The sequence below is a fragment of the Anomalospiza imberbis genome, chromosome 11, assembly GCF_031753505.1.
Source record: "Anomalospiza imberbis isolate Cuckoo-Finch-1a 21T00152 chromosome 11, ASM3175350v1, whole genome shotgun sequence".
NCBI classification, from domain to species: Eukaryota; Metazoa; Chordata; class Aves; order Passeriformes; family Viduidae; genus Anomalospiza; species Anomalospiza imberbis.
The window spans coordinates 6,678,222-6,699,912 of record NC_089691.1 but is presented as its reverse complement, the minus strand read 5'-3'; the positions used below and the strand labels follow the sequence as shown (position 1 = coordinate 6,699,912).

The 21,691-nt window shown below is 43.2% G+C and overlaps 1 protein-coding gene across 3 annotated transcripts in view; it reads left to right on the top strand.

Moving 5' to 3' along the window:
* Window positions 1–21,691, top strand: part of MAPKAPK3 (MAPK activated protein kinase 3) — a 115,957-nt gene that overhangs the window by 79,413 nt on the left and 14,853 nt on the right. The window lies entirely within an intron of this gene.

The window sequence follows — 21,691 nt, the reverse complement described above, 5'->3', positions numbered from 1 at the left end:
TCTTTTCAGGCACATTCTGCTTCTTATTTTCACATTTAATATGAATCAGGGTAAAACCCAACTGCTAAAGACAGTTAAAACCAGAAGGTGAAACTTCAGACGTGGGTAGTTAATACTTTAAACTGGCTTAAATACATTATGAAATTGTGCACCCCAATGCAGGTTTTAATTCAGTTTTTGCATGTCTGCTATTGACTTGTAAAGGCTAAGCTTTATATCTGGAATTTGGAATAGAATAGCAAACAACTTTGGTTGCTGGTTGTATTCTCACTTTTACTTTCACTTTGTTAGCAAGTGTCTGGCTTTGCATCACAGTTTGTGATATGTAAGTCATGCTTACAAAGGGCAAAATACCTGCATAGCTGTCTTGTGTATTGATTTTTTTTTAATGTTTGAAAACCTACAAAGGAGCCTCTCCCAAGGTTGCTGGCACTAGGGGGCAGGGAAGCAGACTGCCAAAGTGAGAGTGGTGCATGGGGAAAGGTCAATTAATTTAGAAACCGTCCCAGTTCTGGTGGATTGGTATCAAGTAGAACTTTCCTCCAGTCTCTTAGCCCGGTAATAACTTTCTCCTGGTGCTGAGATGCTGTTGTTAAAATCCTCTCGAAGGTGAAGGGAGTGTGAGGGTGACTTTCCTTTCCAGCTGGATTTCAGAAACCCTGCTTGCCAGGGGCTCTCTGTTGTGACAGGTGTGACTGCCTTGGCTTGGGCTGGGCCTCTGTGTCTGTTACTGTTGAAAAATGGGACAAGACACTCAAGACCTGCAAACACTGACCTCTTGCTGCGCTCGGGAGGAGCAGAAAACAGCAGTATACATTATTGACAAAACACTTCATACAAGAGCAATTAGTTCTGAGTCTTTCCCACCTCTCTGATGTCTGAATCAGTTGTGGAGGTGTGAGGGAGGGTGAATCCTGTGTTGTGTGCACAAAAGCCAAGTCTTTCAGGGAAAATAAGGAAAAATTCTCTCAGGTGTTGGTTCAATGAAACATCCAACACAGCAATTTATTGTTAAATGGTTCTTGCTGTTTGTGGTAGTCTTCATTTTTGGCAGTATGAGGAAATAACTGAGCAGGTTTCACAGGAGGGCAGTTCCAGAGGAGGAGAATGGCTCAAGCTTGGAGCCTGGGCAGTCAGTGTGAGAAAGGGCTGTGTGACAGAAATCTGAGGGTAGCATGGGAAAATATCCATGATCCTGCTCAGTGTGGAGCTTCTCCCATGTCTTCTTTCCCAGCTATCCCAAGCATCAAAGCTCACGAGGAGATTGGCGTTCTCTGGTTTTGTTAATGTAAACCCTCTAAACTCAAACCTGAGGCCACTCAGAGTGCTGTGACTGTATTGTGTGCTCAAAAACTGCTTTCTAACGCAGTCATGTAAGTTCCATATATTTATTTCTGCTTCTTGAGGATGCTGTGACTGGGAGACCAAAAGGGAAATTTCTGTCTTTTCAACTCGATCTTCCATCTGCATTTGAGCAAGTTAAAATAGGGATGGCTTGGTAGGGGGAGGTGTTGTTATTATCACCAGCGGTCACCAACTTCTCATGTGCACAGCACACCACCTTCATCATCGAGGAGCAGTGCTCTGTTTTATATTAAAAATTAATAACAGTAATGTGTCCCATCATCCCTTGGTTTCCTGCTGTGTAGAGGATTACCAGGAGACTACTGCTTGTCATTCCCTCTTTATGTGCACAAGAGCATTAAATGCTCTTTGGCTGAGATTAACACTGTTATAGGTTATTAATATAAATGTTCTGGTTTATGTTGCTTCTTATTACCAAGGGATCCTCACCTTCTCTGAAGACCAGTATCCTTTAAAGTTCCCAAGTCCACCAGGTTTGGGTTTTCTTGCAAAAGAGCTCTCCAGGATAGAACTCCCTCAGTTTCAACTTTTTAACCTGAAACCATTCATAGGAGGAACTTTTCTAATGCAGTGACCCTACTGAGAAATTAGGCTGCATTGAGGTGTCTGTTCAAACCTTCAAATGATACTTAAACTTTAATTAAAAAATAAATTAGCTTTAATAAGATAATTTACACTTTCATAGCACATTTAATCTAAATCTGCAAGTTACTCATTGAAATACCTTCTACATGTGGACTGTAGCAATCCTTAGATACCTGTGCGCATATTGTTGCATGATAATACAGAATTCTTGACCGGTGCTTTGTATCTGCATAGAGCAGTCGTGTCCCTGCTTCAAACCTTGTGAGGGTTTTCTAATTTTCTGTTTACTTTTAGGAAACGGGTTCATTACGTTCATAAAGCACTTTGCTAACCACACAAATAGACCCCTGAGCACACTGGGAGCTGTCAGTGTGTGCTGGTCACTGATTCCTGCAGCTGAGACATCAGGAGCAGGGATCTCTCCGCTTTGGTGGGACTGAGGGCCATTAATGGTCCAGAGCTGCCTGCTTGCTTGGTGGGGAGTATTTCTAGGGAGCCCACAATCAGTATTCCTGGGAACTCTGACATCCTCCCCCTTGTTTGGGAGACCTTCATCTGCAAATACTCGTGGTTTTTGCTTTCATTCAGTTCATTCCACGCTTTTTAACTTTTTTCTTCTGTGTAATCAGAGCAGAAGTTGATTCCCTTCTCTTCCACCCCCACCTTTTTCTGCTATTCATTCTCTGGAAGGATTAAATTTTAACTACTAAATGTCAGTAAATGTCAACTTTTGCTTCCACCCCAAAACTTCAAAATTTTTATTAAAAATTATATGAGGGAAAATTAATCTGTGAGACATCACTCTATACATTTTTCCCTTTTTCCTGAATTCATTTAGCAGTCAATAAATAGAAATTGCAGGTTTGAAATACAATTAAATTTGCTGCTGATTTTTTACGAACTACTAAATTTGGTGTTTTCAACATATAACTTCTTTTAATAAGGCACCAAAGAAGAGAAAAAGTAAAATTGCTTCAAAAATAAAACCAGAATTTGCACTTGAACTTTTTCTGAGGCAAGATAGAGCTGTATTATCTCTACTTTTTCATTACAGTTGATACGCTCCCCAGTGAGGCTTTCCCCCTAATTTGATTTTAATTTTACTAGCTATATAGAAATATAAGCTCTGGTATATTATTTGCATGTTTCTTATTTTCTGCAATCATGGACCTTGTTAGCTCAAAATAAAATACATTGGTTTGCCCTTTTTTTCTTGTTTGTATATATATTTGTGTAAGAACATGAGAGCCAAAATTTGTATTATTTAGAGAAAAGGGAACAAATAATCATTAATTGCTGGGAACTGTAGCCCACTAGAGGCTTGTTAGTAACTGCAAATATACAACAAACCCTAACTTGTAGGATGAGTAACTAAACAAAAAATGTTAGATGCCTTTCTGCCTTTTTCCTGAAAAGCCTATTGGAGTTTGGCTTGAATTGGGAGTTCAGTTTTGAAGCTCTATTTGTTTGCTCACTGACTGTGAAAGTAGAAGTCAGTAAGCATTTTGGGGAATACTCAGGCTTCTGTACATTCTGTAAATCAAGGATATAGGAGAGAGGAGTCCCAAAGCAGATGGTGCTGCTGCCGTTCCACGTAACTGTGCTTTGTGCCTCTGACCCTCCGCTAACCCAAGGTTCTTCCATTTAACACTGTCCCCATGAGGTCTGTGTTCCAACCTCAACATTTACATCTTCCTGTCTATCCACACAGGATTATTTTTTTTACATCTTAAAATTTGCCAAAAATGTGAGTAGAAAAACTTGGATATATGAGACTTATCCAGCAGAATATGCCAAAGTTTACCTCGTTATTTTGTTCAAGTGTTCCCATGGAAGACTTGGAGGAGTTATGAGGCACGTTTAGTATTTCTGCTGTTTGGCCAAAGTACATTTTACATGCAGTTGTTACTTTTCCATGCAGTGCTAGAAGGCTGGGGAGCAGTTGTTACTTTTCCATGCAGTGCTAGAAGGCTGGGGAGCAGTGGGGCGTGTTCCCTGTGCTGTTTCCCTCCAGGCTGGGCTGTGAGTTGTGCTGCTCTGCACAGTGGCTGCTGCTTATGGAGCTGTTCTGGGGCAACAGCACAATCACTGCCCCACAGGGACTCCATGCAAAGGACAGGCTTTCATTGCATGAGGGCAAGGAGTATTCTGGGATGTGTGTATCTGTTTCCCCAATGCACTCCACTCGGGAGGCATCTCCAGTACCACCTCCCAAATGACTTCTGTGCTGAGGTGGCCAGGTCCAAGGCTGAGAGCAGCTGAGTTGATCAGGGTGATCTGGATGATGACCCCACAGTGCTGAGGATGGGCCCAACTCAGTCTCTCAGCTGAGTGCTCCTTATGAGGAGGAGCTGAGAGCACTTGGTTTGTTCAGCCTGGAGAAGACTGAGGGGAGACCTCACTGGGGTCTTCAGCATCCTTTATCAGGGGCAGTGGAGGGGCAAGTATTGATCTCTTCACTCTCATGACCAGTGAGAGGACTCGAAGGAATGACAGGGAGTCAGAAGAGGCTTAGGATGGATATTGGGAAAATGTTCTTCCCCCAGGAATGGTGGGGCATTCCCCAGGGAATGGGCCCAAGGCTGTCAGAGCTCCAGGAGTGTTTGGATGCCGCTCTCAGGGACGGGGTGGGGTTGTTGGGGTGTCTGTGCAGGGCCAGGAGCTGGACTGGATGATCCCTGTGGGTCTCTTCCCACTCAGGATACTCTGATCCTATGGGAGCTGTGACCCAACACTGGTGTCAGACTTCAGTCTGTAACCTTCATTTAGGGAAGGCAGCAAGGATTTGTGTCTGCAGCTGGCTGATGGAAATCCTGATCCAGCTGTTAGCACTGCATGGCTCACAGGAGGCTTGGCTGCTCCCAGAGCTGCTTCTGTGCACTGTGCACCAGCCTGGTTCCCCTTCCCTGACACTGCTGGTGAACTGGGGGCTCTGCTGGAGCAAGAGACAGAAGTGTTATAAAAGCCATAGAATTGGCCAAACAGTCTCAGGCTTCTTTAGTTTGATTACATTTATTTAAAATTCTCTTCTTAAAATATAATGGATTATTCATTGCCCCATAAGTCAGGAAGTGTGAAATAAGAATCTTCTAATTTTACCTATTTTATTGATAGCTTGAAATGGGAGAAAAAGAGGCAGCAAATTACTTACCCATAGACCTTGTAAGATAAAAAAAAGTAAGGTACACAAATAATCTGGTATAGCCCAGTAGAACTGAGGAAAATAAACTAATAAGTATAGTGAGGCTGAAAGACATGGAGGTAATGACCCTTCCTGAAAGAAGAGAAAAATCAGATAAATGAGTTTAAGAAATATTGATTTTTTTATTTCAGTTAAAATAAAACAAAATCAGAGTGGTAGAAAATTACATATTTTTTAAAGGCAGTGTAGTGGCACAATTTTGTGTTTTATTATGCTGAAATGAAGATAATTCCTAGTTTTGATTACTGAATCAATCAGGCATTAATAAAGGTATCAAGTATTTTATTTAAGTCTTTGATTCTTTACTACACAGAAAAATTAGGCTGTATTTGAGCAAAGCAAATGAAGAAGTTGCAGTAAAAGATGCTGAGGGTTGTGTAAAGTAATTGATTCCTCTGCTTTTGTTTATGATTTTCAAGCAGAAGTATGAGGTACAGATTAATAACAGTAAAGTCATCAATACAATGTTACAAAATCAAAACAAAGTGGAAGACATGTATTTCTCCAGAAGATAAGAGAAATAGGTAGAAGTAAAATATTAAGCCCAATGCATGCAGATACTTGAGTTTATCCCTTCTGGGGATTAATTAATGGCAGCTCAGCGGCATTAAAGAAGTTAAAGAACTTTCTGTGGAGACCTTCAGTTATATTGGATGCATCCGGGTTGATCTGATTTGCTACAATAGTGCTGGAACCACTTAATGTGTGCATGGAACTGCCTTTGCAGCCTGCAAATCTCAGCATCAAGTGACAGATACTGCCTATCAAGGAAACATCAGCCATCTGAATTGTTCCAAAGCAGATCGTTCTGGATAAGGGGTGTTTGAAGGGAGACAGTGATGAAAGCTGAATAGATGTGGTTTGAAGACAGCATCAGGAGAAAGCATCTCAAAATGCTGATTACTTTCCTGATGTAATTAGCCTCTAGGGCAGCATCAGAGTTCATTGTGGAAAGAAACAAAAATAACCACCAAAGTCATTGTCCTTGCTCAGGCAAAATATCTGTAAGCTGAGAGAGTGGTTTATCTTGGTGAAGACATCAGATCTGTGACTAATGTGATAAATCTCGTGTAAAAAGGAAAAAAAAATAGATATCAGGAAAAATGATGCTATTGTGAGGTCAGTGCTCTGAGTGCTCTTTCCAGGGAACTCCACTGTGCCTCTGGAAAGACGCAGAATTGGGCTGGACCAAGAACTTTGCTTCCTGGTGGGATTGCCTTGGTCTGCATGGCCTCACACATTGTAGTATTCTGACAGATTTGAAGGATGGTTTTTTCCTGTGCTGAACTGAAATCGTTTTGCAGGAGTTGTTTGGGCAGAATTTTTTCAACCTTTTCCAGTAATAAAACTAAAGGAAAAAGTTGTTTTGACTAGGTAAAACACAAATTTAGTGTCAGTAATTTGCCAGTTACTTGGATTTGAGGTTTATTGAGGGGTGCATTTTGTTCTGGGCATGTCTTGCCTTGTCACCCTTAAAATCATGCTGAGTTCCAAATCTGTAATGATCAGTCTGCTCTCACATACACAAAGCTCCCTCATAAACAGCATTTTTGTGTTGGTAAACTGAGCATTCAGATGTAGGAGATGTCAGGATCCGTGCTGTGTTTATACTTCTGACTATCTTGCACTCTGTATTTTCTATCCCACTTAAGGATTTTTTCAGTGCACAGACAAAAATAGTGGAGTGGTAAATGATTGATTTCAATAGCTGGTTTCATTGTCCTTGTTCAGTGTATGGATTTCTCTATTTCAGGTTAGCTTAGACCTGCTCTGAAAACAAGGTTCGGGTTTTTGTTTATTTTCTCCTATTGTGCTTTGAGGTGTTTTCACTCTAATGCCTGGATCACTGTTATTTTCACAACGTGGCTTTAAGATAAGTTTGCATTGTCTCTACTTTGTGTATGTGGAGCGGGTGAAGAGGTTAAACTTGTAAAATTCCACCGAATTTTGTGAGCTGCCTGTGAAATGTGTCCAGTGAGGGTGGCTTGGGTTTGGTTCCCCCACAGCTGCAGTTTGCTCTTGAACTCAGTCGAGCTTCTCAAACCCGAGCTGTGGGCCAGGACTTGGGCAAACCCCGCCGCAGGCCAGGCCCTGGGAAATGAGGAACAGGCAGTCCGAGAGTACCTGTGTGGCTCAGCTGACTTCCTGGGCATTGCATGAGACTTAGGAGGAGCAAGAGGAGAATCCTCAGAGTGGCATTCAGCTGTGCTTGAACCACAAGACACCTCCTTATCCTGCCCTTTGCCGTGTCTGTGGAACGCAGAGGGGATGGGAGAAGCTGCAGATGGCAGTGCCTGTCGCTCTGCATCCCAGCCTGCATCCCGACTGCGTTCAGGTTGTGCTCTGGTGTAAGGATGAAGTTAAAGGGGGAGGAATAGTGTGCAGTAATATTGTGTTTAATACCTACAAAGGGAGCAATATTCAGGTTACTCAAGCACCTTAATCCTGAAGTTCACCAATGTTAGAAAGACCATTTAAATCATATTATAGGACATGTATTTTGCTTTTGGTAATTATCACAAAGACCTATTCTTAGCAGGTAGAAGATAGACAAATGGTTCTTTTTTTTCTGCAACATTTTATTTATTATGTATTTATTGAAAGGGTATTAAATGGTTCAGAGAAAACAATTTAGAGAAACAGCAGAACTGATGGAATTGCTCAGTTCTGCTGTGTGCACAGAATGTATATTATTAGGATTTATTACAGTTTCTGTCATCTCTGTTGAAGATTGCCAAATAATTTATGCCAAAGCACCCCACTGCAGTAAAACATGAGAAAGTGACATCCAAAGACAGGTTTTGTACCAGAAGAAGTCTGTGACCCAGGAAAGGACCTGAGATTCCTGACTCCAGGCTCTTAATGGCAAGAGCTTAGGCTTTTGACCTAGCCATAGCAGTTCATGGGCTGCCTGTCTGTAAATACATTATCCTGTCAGAAAAATCCATGGTGAAATCTTCCAGGCAATTCCAGGGCCATGAGCTGCAGGAACCTTGGCGTCAGTGTCACATGGAGAGCGTATCACACAGCAGCCTTCTAGGAACACTCAGGAGTTCAGTGGTGCTTGGGTTATTGTTGATGCTGCCATCAGTCCCTTCCAATAAAGCCTCACTGTTCTTCCTTTGTTCCTCTGAAGCCTTTCCAGTGAAACCTGCAACCTGGGCCTCATCTGCTTTACTGCTAATTGATTTATTTTTTAGTCAGGAACATGCAAAGATGATGACTCAGTTTGTACTTCTTCATTTTTCTTTACAAAAGTTACCTCATTTGCCTAAACTGGATCAGAACTTCAGGGGTTTGAGTTGCCAAAATTTCTTTTACAGTTGCTTCTGTGTGTGCAGTGGTCACAAGACACACTGCAAATAGCCCTGGTGGGAAAATAAACTGTATAGGATGGGTTTTCCTTTCCAATTTTTATTGGCCTGGGATTAACAGCTCAGCTGTGTAAAAGAGTATCAATGTATCTGAAAAATTTGAATATTTCTGGAGTTTTGGAGCCGGCAGCCCCATGTGCCCTGAGCAATGCAAAGGATCCTTTTTGGGGTATTGCAGGAGAGAGGGAAGGCTCCAGGGCTGGAACAGAGGGAGGGAAGAAGTGGGGTTGTGGATGTGATGCCTGCTCTCTTCCATGTGTTGGAGTGGTAGCTACCACTGTGAATTCTATTCTAACTTCACCCAAATAATAAAGACTTGGAAAGAAGATGTCTGAGCCAAAGGCACAATAAATAATAAATCCCCACTGAACACAAGAGATTATTGATAATAAGAAAATCTATGGCAACAGTATTAACAGGCAAAGAGCATAGAGATGGGAAAGATAGGGTGAGGAATGTGACTATTGACTGTGTGCCCTGGATTTTAGGACAGGCAAGAACAAATCTGTTTTGGAAGGTTTGCACAGTCGAAGGAGATAATGTTATTATATGTGGCCTAGATGAAATCTGGACTGAGAAATATTGCAAGAATGTGCAACACTATAGATTATTTATAAATCTGTAATATTTACATTTGACGGTATCTTTGCAGAATGCAACCTTTAAATGTCACCTTTCAAGTGCCAGAGAGCACTGGGATTTAAATATATTTCTATCTTTTTCTTTTGCCAGATATCTGTTTGGCTTTGTACCTTTTGCAAGGTATGTAAGACAACTGTGTGGTTGTATCCAGGAGAACAAAGTTATTGCACACTTTGCAAAACAGCCAGGACTTAAAGGCCAAGGCCTGCAGAGTTGATCAGAGCTCAAAGGTGGGGAGAATTTATTTACAAGCTTCCAAAGACATGGGCACTGTGCAGCTTTAAAAGTTGCAGCCAGACCTCTTTTGGGCAGAGCAAGTGGTGGGGTTGTGGTAAATGTTAGAATGTCAAGTTTCCAGACTAAAGTAGCATGTCTAAAGTAGCCACCTCCACTTGATTCTCATTCTTGGATTGGTTTTTGTTTCATTTTTAGTTTCTCTAAATAATTGTTTCATTTGAATATGAAACTTAATTTTTTCATAACATTATTTTTTTGGTTTGTGGGTTTGGTGCTAATCTGGGGTAGCCAGAATTTGGGTCGTGAAAAATAGGCACTTAGTCATTTGAGTTAAGCATCCAGACTTCAGTCCTATTCCTGCAGCCAAACCTTATTCCATCTTTCTCAACGGGCAAGATAATTTTTCTTTCTGATTCAGAGGCTGAATCACCCTTTATTAGAAATTGCCTGGATAAGCACATTACAGAGTTATGAAGAGGCTTCACTTTCACATTCCAAGTCCCAGTTCTTGTGGTCTTTTCGCAGAAGGTTCCCCAGGATACATGAGTGAAACAGATATTTCTGTAACAGTCCTTTGGGAAATAGCAGGAGTGTTTTTCCAGTAGTTCTTGTTATGGCAGTGTGTAATCTAGAAAGTAAATGCAGCTCTGGCCTGGCATCCCCTGAGAGTCCTGGGTGCAGCTCTCTGCTTCTACCGCTCTTGTGAAACTTGCCTTAGGGGTGTCTTCCTTTTACAGGCTCTCTTCTGAGCCCCCCTCACCCTGTAAGGAATCCATGTATCCCTGAAGAGGTTTTCTTGCTAAGGCTCACCCTTTCTTTTGTTGTGTGACAATTGGTTTTGGAAATACCTCTCTTAAAACTGAACACAAAATGGTACTGTGATTGCATGAAAACTTTATCAAATACAACAATTTGTATCCCCGGCACCAAGAAACACTCAGGACTTCTAAAACTCCTCACAAGAAGTGAGAATAGCCATACCCTTCCCAAAATAGACATTGGTGCCCCCTCAGCCGGGCTCTGAGGAATTCAGGGCTATGTCCCTATTTTGCCAGCTTGTGTTTCAGGTGTGAAAACTGGGAGACACTGCACTCTGTAGACATGCAAAGAGTTCTCTGCAAGAGAACTCGAACTCAGGTAGTGAAGTGGAAAACCTTAATCTAATTCAGGCAGAGCAAGGATCTGGAAGCAGATTTCTGCAGCCAGACTTAATAGGAATTTGGCTGTGCATTATCTGATGTGGAAATCCAGGGTCTCTTGGTGGTTTTCTATGGTGCTTCTGTCCAGGACCTATGAATGATTTTCTACCAATCTGCTGTATATTTTCATGTGGAAACTTCTAGTTTTGACTAAAATAGTTCTAATCTTGCAGTTGGAAATACAGATAGTGATAATTACGAATTCTGGCAGAGTACCCCCCATGTTCAAAATATCACAGCCTCTTAGATTGGAATAGTCACTTCTAAGAAGAAACTGAGACTTCAGGAGTTTTGAGTTTTAATGCATTAAGGTTTGAAAAATGTCTCCAGCTCCTGCAATAGTTGATATCATCATTTAGTATTAAGAAGTGTTTTGAAAGGGATCGCATTTGATGACCTGGTTGAGCTTGCCCTGCAGAGCTATGTGATGAGAACAATGCATCACTGTCTTGATGTTCTTTCCCTAGACCTTCAGGAGTTCTCCTCCCTCGCCCACAGCAGAGCACTGGGGGTGGAGAAGCCTGTGGTGGCAGGCACACTGGGATGCTCTTTGGAGGTGGTCTCCTGCTGGTTGTGAGCTGCCCTTGGAACTCCCATTAGAGACTAATGGGGGGCAGGAGGGTCAAATGTGTGTCTAAATTTACAAACAAATGACCCCTTCCCTTGGTTATGAAATAGTGAAAATGGATCAAGAGACGGTTTCTAAAGGTTTTCAAAGCAGCCCCTGCTCGGGAAAGTGTTATATGGCCATATATAAATAAACATAAAGCATTTTTGGCAATGGGAGAAGGATTAGCCCATGGAAATTGAAATTACCACCGCCTGACAGGTCTTGGACAAAATCCTGCATATTAAGCAGGTGTCATCCAGATCTTCTGGGGTGTGGCATGATGTTCAAAATCTGCAAATCCCCCTTACCCTTGCAGTCTCCACCTGGGGATCTGTCTTCCCATCCAGAGGGAAGAGCATCGTGGCTGTGTGCCTTCTTCCCTTGCCACTGCCTGCTGTGAAGTGTTGGAGCAGCTCTGTGGAGGGAGCAGCAGCTGCATGCTTGGACAATCTGTTTTCCTGTTAACATGGCTTCAGTGCAGGGTTGTTTTCCTGTTTCCCTGGTGGGTCACATCCAGGAGAATGAGACTGGATGAACACACACTGCCTCTGTGAAAGCATCACCTCAGGAGTCAGGAGCACTTCCATGGGGCAGCTGTGTCCAGGGTATTGATGTTAGCTGGAAGCAGGCAGGTGGCTCCTGAGTCTCTTTTCTGTTGCCCCAGCTTTGTCACTCCCTCCTCCCCCTGCCTTATCCCAGACTCTCTCTCAGACATGCTGACTTGTGGAAGTGAGCCAACATTGCAGTGTACCACAGGCAGCTACTGCTGCAGGGAGAGGAGGGGAAGGACAGTGCCTTAAGAAAGGGAGACGGATATGCTTCAGCTTGGAAAGATGAAAAGGATCTAATTCATTGAATGATTCTTGTTTTTCACCAGTGCTTTTGCTACATCTCATTTTTCTGACCCCTGTGCAGTCCTCTCAGCATGGTGCTGCTTTAGACGAGACATCAAAACATCAGACTTCCAAATATTCCTGAGATCCTCCTCCTCTTCCTTTTTCATGTACAGTCATGAGGCAGGAGGAGAGAGGAAATTATTCAGGAATGGGAAGGAAATGCTCTTGATTTTGGCAAAAAACCACCCTTCCATTTAAGCTGCTCTGCTCTACATTTGCGGTGTCCAACTGCTTCCTGTCAGCTGGTTGCAGGGAACGTGGACCATTCCTCTCTAACCTCTATCAAAGAAATGGAACATGAATGTTGGGGAAGGAGCCCTCTGCTCACACCTCTCACTCCACTGCTTGTCCTGGTACAGAGAAAATCTTTAGAGTAGGCAAGGTGGCTAAAAACTGAAATAAAGGGGGCAGCAAAATGGAAAGATACTCCCTTCCTTTGGGATGACTGGGGAAACAAAGTCTGCTTGCTTGGAGTGGCTGGGAGCTGTGACTCACCAGGAACAGGAGGTCTCAGCTGTTGCAGAAGAGTCTCCAGGGCTTGGGCTCTCAGACAGGCAGGGTGGGAGCCTGGATGGGCTGGGTAGATGCCAGGTTTGGATGGAGAAGGGGAGCTGTGGTCAGGAGGATGGGGCATTTGCCTGCTGAGGGGATCTTAATTAATGGTGGCTGGCAGGGTGTTTAAGTTAGTTTCTGAAGGCAGGTGTGAAGCAGTGTATGGCTGTGTATGAACTGACAGATCCCAGCTGCATTCCGAGAAGTGTTTTCCAGCATTGTAGATATTAAAGAGTCCTTAATCAAGTAATGAGTTTTGTAAGGCATTAGCTGCTCTAGGGGTGTGCTGTGGGGCTTGAAAGGAAAGTTGTGCTGGATTCTGCTGCCATTCTAACAAAGCAGAGCTGTAACCTGGGGTGGCTGAGCCAGTGCACCCAGCAAAAGCCATCAATGAGAATTGTAACATAAATAACAGTTTTACTGCAGTGTCACTTGCCTGTGTTGATTCCATCTGTTGAATTCCCCCTCCTCCCAGAGTATTTTTCTTTTCTTTCCTTGCCTTTCCTGTGTACTGGTTTACTTAGCTTTAGAACATATATTCAGACAAAATAAGGACAACAACTCTTGGGAGAACAATCTACTTTTTCTCTTAATGGCTTCCTTTGCATTTCTAGCTCTGCCGAATGCCGCAGAGTTTTGTTTCTGTTCACAGTCACACTATTCTCTGTCATGTTGTGGCTGTACACAATAAGCAGTTCCAGGGATCTTTATGCCTGGAGGACCATTAAGCTTCCATCCACAGAGCTATGTACTGAGTTGTGCTTTAGAAACAGATCCAGATCTTTGCTTGAAAATGCCGATGGCAGAGCTTGCACAGACACGAGTGTGAAAACATATAGCAGTGATTTGAAGCACTAAAGAAATCTTACAGATGTCCTTGCTGAAGGCTTTAGGGCTTTGTTTTATTTTTGCAGAGGAGTTCAGTTGCCACAGGTGACAGCTTTTAGGATTGAGTGTATGATGTGCTGGCCGGAGTCACTCCCGTCAGATTCCCAAGAACTGGGTCAAATCTCAGTATCTCTGCTGGGAGAGACGTGATGTGGAGTTGCTGTCGGTGCCACTGATGTCAGGGATTTAGCAAGTCTCCCCTTAAGGTAATGTTTAAACAAAGTAGATAAGCCCCATAGAATGGGAGAAGGAAGATTTGAGAGTTTTTTGTTTATTTCTGGGTCCTTTGGATGATTTAGGAGTACTTGAGACAGACGATACAGTAGGAGAGAGACACTGCTTGGTCATGCGACAGAATGTACAAATGTGGGTGTAGAGGAAGGAGATGTCGAGGAAGAGCAGCTCAGTCTGAGAAAGAGCTGGCCTGGGGTGGCACATTGCCAAGCTTTGCATGCATGGATGGCAACCTGAAATTCATGTGGAAGGGAAGAGGAAGTCAGCTAAAAGGGAGCTTAGGTGGGTGGGCAGTGGTATGACAGGACAGGATCTGCATTCTGAATTTCTCTGCCAAAAGGTGGGGCCATGGAGGAGAACAGAGCTGCAGGTATGGGGGGAAGCTCATTAAGGTGTCACCTGTCCCAAAATGGGACAGTGCAGAGAAGGGTGGAAAGACAGACACATGGCAAATGGCCACAGCAGGAATCCAGCAGGCACCCCAAAGAGCCTCTGACAAGGCCTTCCTGGGAGTTCTTGAGTGATTTAATCTTCATGACTGTAGTCACACATGCAGAAAATAAAGAGAAAGGCTAGGGGACACCTCAGGTTTCTCTCAGAGCCACTATTATCTGTGGTTAATGAGATTAAACATGTTCCTAATTTCTGCTTCTACCTTGTTTAGTGTTATCGCATCTGTGTTAATTTTCTTACTGCTGATTAGTGTGAAGGCCAGGAAAGAGAACATCAGACTTGGATCTTCTCAGTGCCTTCTGCCACATCCTGCTCCAGCAAAGCTGTGCCATGGCTTACTATTATTGCCCTGCTGTCCCACACAGCAGTACAGGTGATTTTCATGGCAGTTAGAACTGAAATTAGAGCACTCAGAATAACATCTATATTTGCTCTTTCCCCTTCTTTCTGTGGAAAACGTGTGTAGAATGTTACTACTAGTTAGGTATGCTGTAAAGGAGTTTTGGTTTTATTAAAGAAAAACAGAGGTGTAAGACAAAAATATAGCAAAATATAACAGAAAGGGCATGGGATAACATATTACTGGGAGGAGGGGGCATTAGGGATAGTTTAAATGGAGCTTAGGAACTGTGACTGTCAGTACTGGGAAGCGTGTGAGAGGGTCACATCCTGGCAGGCACATTCCAGACCATTTCATGGCCACAAAAAGTGTTGGTGTATTCTGGAGGTATTGCTGCATCACAGTCATTGCACAGAAGAACATCAAAGGTAAGGAAATACAACTGGCACTTCAGAAAATAGAGTTTTTTGTGATTGCCATAGTTCTTGTGGAAATCTGTGTCTCAGTCTCAGACTGGCCCCAAGACAACTCTGAGTCCTGGGCAGGCAGGATGGGTCCTCATCGTGGGAGATTTCACTATGGCAGGTGTCAAAGCCGTTTGCTGTAGGGTGCATCTCAAAGTTTTACGTGATCCTTTATTTGCTTTGATTCAAGGTATAAAGATCTTAGACATCTGGAAGATCAAGACTGTAGTCTTGAATTTACTTTAGTGTTCTATGAATAGCTGAAGTCATAGCAGAGGGAAAGTTTGACTGGCTGAAGATGTGAGGAAGTGCCACAGTATTTTGTACTGATAGAATTTTCTTACACAGCAAAGTTTCACAAGCAAGGTCCATTCATTTTGCTCAGCCAAGGAGCGAGTCGTATAAATTACTGAAGCCAAGTCAGCTGACTCCTTGTTATCAGAATTTATGAACTCGTGGCTGGCAGGAGTGAAGTTTGTGTTGAGGGGTGGGTTTTTTGTTTTGGTGCTTTTTTTTTCTTTTTTTTTCACTTTTTTTCTTTCCCTTTTCAAAGGCAAACCTCATATCAGACACTTGAGTGAAATTACAAGGTAAGAAATGTCATAATTTTCAGCTGGGATTTTAGGTTTCCTTTCCTCAATTTGGAAATTTAGGAAGAGTGAAAATAGTAACAGAGCTAGAGATTATTTTATTTGAATCACAGATTAGCATGTCTGGGTTTTGGAAAGGGCTTTACAGCAGGTCTCTCCAGCTGCTGAATATTGACTGCATGTGTTGAATGCAGTTGTCAGTGCTGACTAAACAGCATTTTCAGGGAGGAATTGTCATCAGGAGAAGGTAGAGAGAGGAGCTGATTTCTAGGCATTCTTGTATAAACAAGTATTTGAGGATGTTCATGTCTGGTAGCAGCATTTTAGTAGCTGCTGGTGATTTATTTTTCTTCTAAAATCCATTTGCAGTGTTTTGAATGCAACAGAAGCCACATGCAGCTGATTTGTAGCCTGTCACAACTGAGAATAGCTGGAATCTTACAGTGCCAGTAGGAATATTTTTCCATCCACACAGAACAAGCACACTATTAAAATACAGAGTAATATTATAGTTCTAGCAAAATACATAGCATGCTTTTTATTTAAATCTCTGTATACCCCACGGTATTGAATGTACAGTTGCATACATTTGGCACTGCAGTTCCAATACCTTCATATAAGATTATCAGAGTATCAGGAAAGTCACTTTTCTTCGTGGGCATTTTGGCTCATTTTTGTGCTTCCTTTTATGTCAGCCTCACATGTGCAAGGGGATACCTTTGAAATGTATCCTGGCCCCCAGCCTTGCCATTCCAGTTGCATTCCCTGTATCTCCACTAACATTTATGAGCAAAGACAGCTGACCTTTGCAGAGTGAATGGCTAGTTGCATGTGTAATTAGAGCATTAATAGTGCTATGTCTCATTTATTTACCTCAGGTTGTAGAGTCATAGTGCGTGCCTGGTGGTGACTCGAGTACTGCTACAATAAATAAAATTCAGAAACCACACCAAAGTTATTTTTGAGAGACCTGGTCGATTCACTGCAGGAGAGAGGCTTGAAGCAAAGTAATATTTATGTGGTGTGTGCTCTCTAGGGATGGAGAAGCAGGAGCGAGCAAAGTTCTTCAGCAGACTTGCTGTACATCTAGTGCTGAAACTCTTAGGAAAAAAAGAAAAATCTCTCAGTTAAACTGTTCTTTTTTCTCTTTGTCCATTCCACTCTTTTCTCCTGTTTTCCCTTTAAAACATGTGTAAGGAATTTGAAGTCATGTGTGTCAGCAGGGAGGTGGTTTCAGCGTGGCTCTGACTCCACGTGCAGAGAATCCTCCCCGAGTCCTTTGCACTTTCGCTTGTGCTGGCAAGGCCCCAAAGATCTGCTGCAGCTTTTGCCATTTCCAGGATTAGCTGAGTAGAGACTGGAAGAGTGGAGGGAAGAGGTGGATAGAGAAAGGTCCTTCAGTGCAGGGAGTACAACCCTGACACTCGGTAAGGTGAGGGAAGGGATTCCATACCACAGGCAGGAGTGATGGAAAATTGTGCTACTCGACTGTTGTTCCTATTACTAACTTGGAGAAGCCCACCTTTGGGACTGGCTGTGTGTCTGAGCCCCATGGAGAGGCCAGGGAATGCCAGCTGTGGTGGCAGCTTGGACAGCTCTGCAGGAATCAGGATGACAGTTTATTTCAATGAAGCCTCCAAGCAGGTTTCATTTCCAACAGCCTAAGCTGGATTTGAAATAACAGCAGAGAAGTAAAAGGTTTGCAGATGACCCTCTACCTGTGCCTGCCCTGATTTTAGCCCTTAGACTGATGCTTCAGTACTAAATAATTCCAGCAGAAGTGTGTTTGTTGTATTGTTTTCATTTTAAAGAACAGAATCAGTGCGTCCTTGGAGATTTGCAGGAGTGGATTCCCCACTTGCTGCCATTGCAGGCACACGCGTGGCTCATGCTGCAGTTGGACTGATGGGCACTGCTGATGCGTGAGGCAGGAAACCTTGATCATTTCAATTCCTTGAGTGTTCGAACACAAAGGATGGCTTTATCCCTTCTGAAGAGACCTGGAAACAGATAAAGATTGTTAACATTGAATTAGAAGATATATAGGAAATAATCAGGATGCAATAAAAGACAAAATGTCCAAAGCCATACTGATTGCTCTTTTTTCTTTCCTTTTTTTCTTTTTCCCCCCTTTTCTTTTAGTAGCATAGGGGAGGGAGGGGATAAAAGAAACATTATCCAAGCCTCTTTTTGCCATCTACCCCTGCTGAATAAAGAATGACTGGAAGAACTGCTCTGCTGCAAATGGTGTCAGGTTCTGTGCATCAGTGTGAATTCAGTTCCCAAGGCTTATTTGTAGGACTCAGCATTTTTGTAACAGCCACACATAAAGACGAAAGCAAGCAAAAAGCCCCTACATTTAGCTCCTTAGACCTTTTATTTCCCAGCTAGAGACATAAATAAGCTAGATATAAGTGCCTATATGTCAGTATTGCATGCTGAGGACCTTCAGGACTGAAAATTTCTGCAGGTTCCATTTCTGTTTCAATAATGGGAAGCCTTCCTGTGAGGAAGATAGCACAGAGATTATAAAAGTGATTGTCTTGTGAGGGGGAGTTCAGATTCTGAACTTGATGCATATAAGAAAGACATGGTTGCAGTGTCAGATGCTGCTTTATTGTAGCACATGGAGTAGATGAGAACTGAGCCTGTAACACTTCTAAGCCAAGCACAGCACTTGTTTGGAACTAGGAAGAACTGCTGAAGTTTAAAATAAATAGAAAAGCATAGTGGAGGTCTTGATCTCCTATGTAGGGAGCAGATAGCAGGTCTAACAGGAATCTGTGTAATCTGGCAGTGCATATTGAAGAGAAAGTCACTGAGAAGTGTTGGTTTCCTGTCCTCAGCCCTTACCCATGCCCATGGATATCTTCCCTCTCAGTTGTTACAGTTTCAGAGTCCAGAAGATCACTTGCCACTCCCTGGAGCCCTGAGGTTATTTCCTGTATAGATCAGGCCCTTGAGGTATGAGGACTCCTGCTGTCCTTCCTTGTGTATACCACAGTGAATCAATGGAAAAGCAATTAGAAGATACTGTATCGCCTTTTTTTTCTTTTTCTTTTTTTTTTTCCCTTTCTATCAAGAAATTCTGCACAGGATGAAATTCCACAGAGCCAGCCTTCAAGCTGCAGTTTAGAATTTGTCTGGCAGGTACTCCCCAGCCCCAGCTAGGCCAATGTCCCAGAGTAAGAGTTCAGGTCTCCCTGCACTGCCCAGGCCTTGAACTGGCAGCACATCCTGGAGTGTCTGCTGGCATCTGCCCTCTTGTTCCTCAGGAACAGGCTGAGCACTCCCACTGTGCTGCTCTCTTCCCTCTTCAGCTTTTTCAGATCTTGAGGACAGTTGTGTGAATCACATCCTGTACTTTCTTACCTTCCATCCATCACCCTGTTTTTGGTGACCTCCCTGTTTCATATGCTACTTTTAGGCAATGGTTTGGTGATGCTGAGCTCCAGCAAAACTCCAGTTTTGTACTGAGCAGCTCCTGGTGCAAGCTGTATTGTCTGACCACACACTCATGAAGTTGTGCAAAGGCTGCTGTGCTTTGTGTCATCTGATCTCATGAGAAATTGGGAGATGGAGCATTTCTCTTGGGGTTTGTGTGCTTTTGAAATGGGGCTGGTTCATGATCCTGCCCACAGCCTATCGTGACATGCTGTGACTCAGCTGAACCCCGGGGGAGCTTTAGGGCAGTGCCTTGGGCTCCTATTCCCAAAGCTGCTCTTCAGTCAAACCAGTAGCACTGGAAAACTGATCTGAAGTTCTGGGTTTGTTCACAACTGCCTCTGCACTTCTGTACAATGTCAGGGAACCTGACTGAAGTCGTATCAAAGCTATAGCAGCAATAAAAGTACAGTTGCTCTTTGGGCTCAGGAAAGTGGCAAAATAATCCATTTAGGCTCTTTGCAAGTTTGTGATGTTTAATCACAAGTCTAAAATTTTAGACTGTGTTTCTAAATCATCACCTAAATTTTGCAGAAATTGGTGCTTTCAGCCCTACATGGCTTTCATTTTACAAGTGTCTGTGTCTCTAAAATGTCTTAAAAGGTACAGTTCTGCCTTCCAGTTTTAGACATAAAGAGAAGATTTCATTTATATTTGAAGTTTAGTAGGAGAAATCCAAAGGTTAACAGTTGGTTGGTATATCAGATGTTACTTGGTATGTGTATGTGCTCTTTATTTTTGAATTTCCCTTTCTCTGCTCCTCCAGGTGTCATCTTGACATGAGTACATTCAATCTTGGCACGAGGAAGTGTACAAAACTTTCTTGAAGTGTGGAGAAAAGAAACTGTAGCGTCCTTGTGTGCATCCAAATGCTTGTAAAGGCTCTTCAGAGAGGGAGAATTAAATTCTTCGAAGCCATTTTCATAAGCACTCAGTACAAACCTGAAAAATAGCTTTTCTGTGCACTGTGCAAGCACAATAGACACAGAAGATAGTGCAGTTGCATTAGTATAGAGAATGGGAATGTCTGATCAGTAGCACAGGATAGAGGAGAAGCTTTTGGAAGCGTTCTGCTCAGAAGTGGCATTAATCCAGTAATATCCAAACAATGAACACTGTAAGGCCTGGTTAGTCTTGAGGGTGTTTAGGCTTTATTGTGGCACATGTAAGTTAATGAACTTTTGAAGAGACCTCTAGGCAACAGCCCAAACTCAGAAGGGCAGAGGGGAAAATTCTGATGGACAGTCCTACTGAGCTAGAACACAGTGGCTGTGAAGGAAAGGCTGCTGAATGGGCTGATGGCTGAAAGAAGCAAAGCAAGCACACTTGGACTCGCTAGCGGGCTCTTTGTCCAAATTGGAGCCATCTCTTTCTTTAGGAAGCTATTTCTGTTGGAAATGAGGCCAGAGCCAGGCTGGAGCAGGAAGGAAGAGGCGGACAGTGATCTCAAAAGGGCGTGCTCTGGGTGCAGAATGACAGCTGTGCAGAAGGAGGTTGGCTGCCAGGGCAATGACCTTGGCCAGAGAGCTCCTCCAGCCCCCTGCTCTGCCGGACATCTGGTGCCGTGCAGAGCCCAGCTGAGGGGCCTGGGGTGGCCACGGTGTAGCTGCACACTCAGGGCCAGCTGCCCTCCTGAGCCCACTTGTCCCCTCCTGCAGCCTTCCAGTGCTTCACACAAAACCAAAAATGTGCACTCGGCAGAGGAGTACTTGTCACCCTTTTCCTGTTCCTGGCCTGGAAGACAAACATTTACCCTCTTTCCAGTCATTCCCAAGCACTTCCCCATCATTGTATGAAGGGCTGCAGACGTTTCCTGCCATGTTACTTTGTCTGCTCTGCTGAAATGGATGCTGAAGCAGCAATGAAGTGTAAGATTTTTTTCCCCTGTGATGTAAATTGTCTGTATTGAAGTCAATAAAGAAAACAGAATTTGCATCTTCCTGTGACCTTTCCAAAACGTGTTTGCCTGTATTGAAGGTGCCTGTGACACCATTTGTGGCTTAACTTGGCTATTGGATGGAAACAGTTTCCTGGTCTGATTCATAGGTCTGTAATGACAGGTTACATGTTAATTCTTGTTTTCAGCAATTATCATGCAGTTGTGTTTTCACTGTAAACTAATAGCAAACGTGAGTGAAAGAGCTTCAGGCTAAGGCCTAATAGTGCATCAATGATACTTTTTATTTGCCTGTCTGAAAATAGCTCCCCCATAGTTGTTGTGGGCCTTTTCTAACACAAATATATCAGAAGTGGTTGTTCTTTGCTTGTTTTTTATTCTGTTTCACTACATTTAACAATGCTTTATATAGCATCAGTTTTGTTGCTGCTCCATCATCACCATGATTATTACCGTATCAGTCTCAGATCACAGCTGCATTGTGCAGGAGCTGTACAAATGTGCAGTAAAGGGAGTCTCTGTCACAAAGTGTTAGTGGTGTCTGGAGAGCCGAGGCAGAGAGGAACAGGCACGATTCAGCAACGTGCCCCTACTGCACAAAGCTCATTTGTGGTGTCGGGTGCAGAGCAGTGCTTCAGACAGGAAGGGACACACTTCTTGTGCAAAGGTTGCAGGGTCAGGAAGGATGAGCTCTTGCTGCCCTTCTAGAGATCAGTGCC